We start from the raw sequence: 6,294 nt of genomic DNA, 5'->3' as shown, positions 1-6,294 counted from the left end.
TTGCATCCATTGGGATCTGACGACGTCCATCTTGCCATTTTATTCCTAAAAACTGGATCTCCTGTGCAGGTCCCTTGACCTTACTTTGTTTTATGGCAAAACTGGCCTTCAGAAGGATTTGGATTATTTTCTTCCCTTTCTCAAAAACTTCTGCTGCTGTATTGCCCCACACAATAATGTCATCACTGTATTGCAGATGTTCTGGAGCTTCGCCCTGTTCCAGTGCAGTCTGGATCAGTCCATGGCAAATGGTAGGGCTGTGTTTCCACCCCTAGGGCAATAATTTCCAGATGTACTGAACACCCCTCCAAGTGAAAGCAAACTGTGGCCTGCACTCTGCTGCCAAAGGGATTGAGAAAAACACATTAGCGATATCAATTGTAGCATATTATTTGGCTGCCTTTGACTCCAGTTCGTATTGAAGTTCCAGCATGTCCGGCATGGCAGCACTCAGCCGTGGCGTGACTTCATTCAGGCTGAGGCAGCCTACTGTTAGTCTCCACTCTCCATTAGACTTTTGCACTGGCCGTATGGGACTGTTAAAGGGTGAACAAGTCTTACTGATCACTCCTTGGCTCTCCAGTCGACGAAACAGTTTATGGATAGGAATCAGGGAGTCTCGGTTGGTACGATATTGCCTCTGGTGCACCATTGTGGTAGTGATTGGCACCTGTTGTTCTTCAACCCTCAGCAACCCCACAACAGAAGGGTCCTCCGAAAGACTACGCAAGGTAGACAGCTGTTTAATTTCCTCTGTCTCCAAGGCAGCTATACCAAAAGCCCACCGGTACCCTTTTGGGTCCTTGAAATACCCTCTCCTCAGGTAGTCTATGCCAATGATGCACAGAGCCTCTGGGCCAGCCACAATGGGGTGCTTTTGCCACTCATTCCCAGGTAGGCTCACTTCGTCCTCCAATAGTTAGCTGTTGGGATCCCCCTGTCACTCCAGAAATACAGATGGGTTCTGCCCCTTTATAGCTTGATGGAATTAGGGTACACTGTGCACCGTGGGTGTGATGTGCCAGGCCATCGAATCCACACAGTCCAGTAAACCTGGTTGTCCCTCTCCTCTTCCTGGCTGGAGGCAGGGCCCCCTAATCCTGGTCATAATATTCATTACCCATTTCATGTATATATGAGTCAGGAGTTTCTTCATTAAAATCAGGAGTAAGATCAGCCCTTTTACTGTCTGGGGAACTGCTCACTGGAAACCGGAGCAGCAATTTTCCTGGAAGAACCCCCTTTGGTGATTGTTTTTCCTTGCAACTCACGTACCCGTGCTTCTAGGGTTGAGGTAGGTTTTCCATCCCACTTCCTCATGTCCTCTCCGTGGTCACGCAGGTAAAGCCATAGGGTGCCCCGTGGTGTGTACCCTCTGCATCCTCTCTCTTGAGCAGAAGAATGCTGACTCCTAATAGCTGAGACACTGATCCATACAGGTGGGGAGTAGGACATATCTTCTTTGAACCGTTGGAACTCCCGGGACAGTTTCTCAACAGCTGAGACAAGGAAGGAAGAGATACTTTCTTCACATTCCCAGAGGTTACTAGCAGCTTCATTCACTGTTGGACCGTCTCCGTCTTTCCAGGTCAGTATTGCCAATGACTTGGCACACAACAGTGGTGTGTTCCGTACCAACTTCTGCCACATAGGTTGTGTGCACTGGACCTCATCTAGATCTGTGTGTGACCGCACATCGTCCAGGTCACCCTAAATCACTTCCAACATGGCTAATTCCCTCAGGTACTGGATATCTCTCTCCATGGTGGTCCATTTCTGGGGGTGATATACAACATCTTCCTTGAAGGGATACCTTTCCTTCATAGCTGACAGGAGTCGCCTCCAGAGGCTGCGGACTGGTTCCCCTTTTCCAATCGCTTTGTCAGTGCCCCCTTCCCTAGAAACGGATCCCAGCTGTTTGGCTTCCTTACCCTCTAATTCCAGGCTACTGGCCCCACTATCCCAGCATCGGAGCAGCCGGGTGACAATATGCTCACCTGGACGACGGCTGAAATCTTTTCGCATATCTCGCAGCTCACTCAGGGATAGGAATTGGGTGGTTTCCATCTCGTTTACGAGTTCTTCCTCTTCCTCTCCCTGTGATGGCCCTGCTCTTTCATCTTCCCTTTCTAAACGAGCTCACTTTCGCTTCCAGGATTTCTTCTTACGTATAGGGGCGACTGATACTGACACGAGTTGGTTCCCTGGTTGAACCGCATCATCTGTCGCAGGGGGGGCTGGTGTGACTGCAGTGCTTGTAACAGACTTGTCCGGAGCAGCCACAGTGCCTGTCGCAGGGGAGGCTGGAGCAGCCGCAGTGCCTGTCATTTTGTCACCAGATCCTTGAGGGTTCTGAATTGTGTTAAACAGGGCTCGGTAGGCATGGGCCAGACCCCAGCACATTGCAGTGATTTGCGTCTCCCTAGAATTGGCAGGGTGACGACATACTTTTTCCAAATATTCTACTAATTTTTCAGGATTCTGCGCTTGTTCAGGGGTGAAGTTCCAAAACACTGGAGGTGCCCAATAACTTAGGCGTTTGCCCATGCTATCCCACACACCCTGCCACTCATAACTACCCAGCCTTGGGGCAGATCTCTGGATGATATTCTTAAATTGCTTCCTAATCTTGGACAAGATCGAAACAGTATTACCAAGCAATACCAATAGACGTATCTTAACTAACCAAGGATGTTCAAGATACTGAAAAGTTATTGCAATGAAGGAGGAAACATTGCAGAAGAAAGTAGTGAAGGTACAATTCTGCATTTCCTCCATTAAAAACCTCTCAGAGGAAGAGGTATAATTGCAAATTGTCTCCACAAGGTAATACCCGACATACAATAACGGTTTCAGTACAGCAATTAGATACAAAAATAAACCCAAGGTCACTGTTTTAATAACAAATCTCACAGGCAAAACGTCACCAATTAAAGCAGAGCACAGCAAACTGCAAAAACCAACACCGATCTTTAACATGTATAGCAAAAAAATGAGCATGGTGCAGATCAGGTAAACCAATGCTAAGAACAGATGGATCAATATCGCATCCCACAACTACTAACAGATCCTTAATACACTCTGGTTAATCTGTTATTATCTCAAACCCTTCATGCCCCACGTTGGGCACCAAAAAGGACTGTCGTGGTTTAGCCCCAGCCAGCAGCTAAGCACCCTGCAGCCGCTTGCTTACTCCCCCCCGGTGGGATGGGGGAGAGAATCAGAAGAGCAAAAGTAAGAAAACTCGTGGGTTGAGATAAGAACAGTTTAATAATTGGAACAAAATAATAGTAATAATAATAATGAATTGTAATGAGAAGGAAAACAACAAGAGAGAGAGAGAGGAACAAAACCCAAGGGAGGGAAAAAGAAAAAAAAAAAAAAAAAAAGATACAACCACTCACCACCCGCCGACCGATGCCCAGCCAGTCCCCGAGCAGCAATTGCTACCCCCCAGCCAACTGCCCCAGTTTATATACTGAGCATGACATCATATGGTATGGAATAGCCCTTTGGTCAGTTTGGATCAGCTACCTTGGCTGTGCCCCCTCCCATTTCTCGTGCACCTGGCAGAGCATGGGAAGCTGAAAAAAAGTCCTTGACTAGTGTAAACACCGCTTGGCAACAGCCAAAACATCAGCGTATTATCAATATTATTCTCATACTAAAATCCAAAACACAGCACTATACCAGCTACTAGGAAGAAAATTAACTCTATCCCAGCTGAAACCAGGACAAGCTTTCTGAATCTTCAGTTTAAAACACACCATGAAACAAAGGACCTAATTCTCCATTGCCTTGTAGTCATGTAGCCATGATCAAACTTGAGAGGGGGAAAAAAACCTGCATGCTGATTTGGCAATCCCATGTACCAACTACATAGAAATATAAATAGCTGTCAAGGGCAGAATAGGGGAGATTCTGCACACATATTTAACCACCTTTCATTAAATGCTAGACTGAAGCATGGGTCACGTATAATCAACTTGCAGCATAGTAAGTTTTATTCCAGTATAAGGTTTGTTACTATTTCAAAGGTAGGGGGAAAAAAACAGTATTTTGTAGGTATTTTAAATTACTTTGTTATTTTGTACATTTCATGGCCTGCAGTTTTTGAAGTAAGATTTCATGTCATTTTTATGAGTTACAAAACACGTGGCACAAGAGCGGATGCAAGAGGGTACCCTTAGTGTACACTGTACTTATCTGAGGAGTCCTTTAACCTTTCTGTTGGGCAAGGAGGTTTAGCCTGAAAGTCAGAAAAGTCTCCAATATACTACAGAAAGAGAGAAAGAAAAACAAGTGTAAATCAAAGAAAACCAAGCATGGCACGCCAGAGCTGGTTGAACACTTCTGCCCATTTGCTTATAAGAGAGAACCTGAAGTTAGCCAAGTAGTTGCGAGTAACAATGAAAAACAGATGCTGCCTAGGTTTGGGTATTTTTATTATCTACTGAATAGTCCACCCAAAAATGTGTCCCTAAGGACATCAAGTCATTTGGGGAGAGGTTACAGAACAAGTTCTGTCGCTGTGTGCTCCTGGCTGGTGTCCTTGGAAAAAGAGTTCTGGGAGGCCAGGTTGGTTGTGCTGACTTGCATATGCCCACCCATGGAAATGGTGGCCCAGCAACCCCGGAAATTCAGCTGTGTTTGCCCACAGTGGCGATGGGCAGGTCAGAAGTCAGCGCCTCTTGACTGCAGTCTTCACCTGCTGACATGTAATCATGACGGATATGGACTGAGGACTCTCTCAAAGATAATGAAAAGACACATAAATTACGAATAGATACAGCTGTATATGAGGAGAAAAAAAGGAGGTAGGACTAGAGGACCTACAGAGGTCCCTGCCAACCGAAATTATTCTGCAGCTCTAAACTGGGCCACGAAAAGAGTTTGTAAACATTCACTCTTGCTGTTCATATATCTGGTGTCAGAAGTGCTGAGTGTTGCTTAAAGGGTTTTTTAAGCAACAATCAGAATTGAATAAAGGGCTAAATACTAGAAATACATTTTAATTTATTTATGGTTTGCAGTACAAATGCTGGTGTGTCATAACCATCCAATTTTTCTCGCACTTAAGATTAGGTGAAAGAGGACTTTTTTAGTCGAAGCTATATGCCTATAAGTATTTGTGTCTGACTTTCCACAAACATGTAACTAGGGATGGAAATGCACAGGTTGCCATTAGCAGAAAGTGATGCTTCTCAGCAGTTGTCGTACAATTATCATTCTCTGTTAAAAGGTAAAGTGATGTCAGCGTTGCCTTTATAAGATGCCTGGCTCATGCATCAGATTCTAAAGCTTGGGGTTTTCTTTAAACTGAGCAGGAGTAACTTCCTCAATTGCCAAATTACCTGCTCTTAAGTTTTAAGATTTAAAATTATTCATTTTATATGTATTTCCTTCTTTGAATTAATTTGTTCTAGCCAATAAGCAGCATAGATTGGAATGCTAGCACCCATGTTATGGTAATTCCCTTGATGGGAAAAATAGCTAGAAAGGTCAAAAGCTTCTAGAGATTAATCTAAACAATTTGATTACAGATTTGGGGTGGGGGAAGAAAAAGTAACAGCCCTGTAACATAGCAGATGAAAACAGAATGAAGGGGAGAGGAAGATCTTTGAAAATCCTTCTACCTTTTTTTCCTGTATGATTTATAATATGTACTTTTGGTCCACAATGAAACCCTTGAAAAGCAATTATGTTTATTATTTAGAAAACCAGCTGCATTGGAATGTGGTATCGTTACGTGGTCTGAATGTTACTGAATGTACATATTTTCTTATCCATTTGACTTATGACTTATCAATTGTACTTTTTCTCCAAACCCTCCCTATATACTTAAGAACCAGCTATTTTTTACTGGAAGGTGCTTTGTTTGCTGCCAAACAGTACTGAAACAAAAGCTGTTGCCTCCAGCCTTTGCCACTGCTAAGCAGTGTAAGGTGAGCACATGCAGCACAGCCAGAGGTATGGCGGAAAGCATACCTTACCTCTATGCCTCACTAAATAATACATTGGCAAGGCAAGCACATAAGAGATTTGGTGTCTTGTAACTACTATCAGACATGCGTCCATCAAGCTTCATGTTCGTTAGTCAAATGAGACCAATGAATTAGAGAATGTTTAAATTTGTCTTCCTTTAAACAGGCACACAATGAGTGCAGCAGAGTCACAACCAGAAAACTTGACTGAGAAGAACACAGCGGTAAGATAAGCTCAGTACAAATACGCAATTTAATGCTTTTTTTTTTTTTTTTAAATAGGCTGTCTAGTGTGGGGCCTGATATTGCT

Source organism: Mycteria americana, chromosome 9 (genome assembly GCF_035582795.1).
Source record: "Mycteria americana isolate JAX WOST 10 ecotype Jacksonville Zoo and Gardens chromosome 9, USCA_MyAme_1.0, whole genome shotgun sequence".
Lineage (NCBI taxonomy): Eukaryota > Metazoa > Chordata > Aves > Ciconiiformes > Ciconiidae > Mycteria > Mycteria americana.
This window is presented reverse-complemented; position numbering follows the sequence as displayed.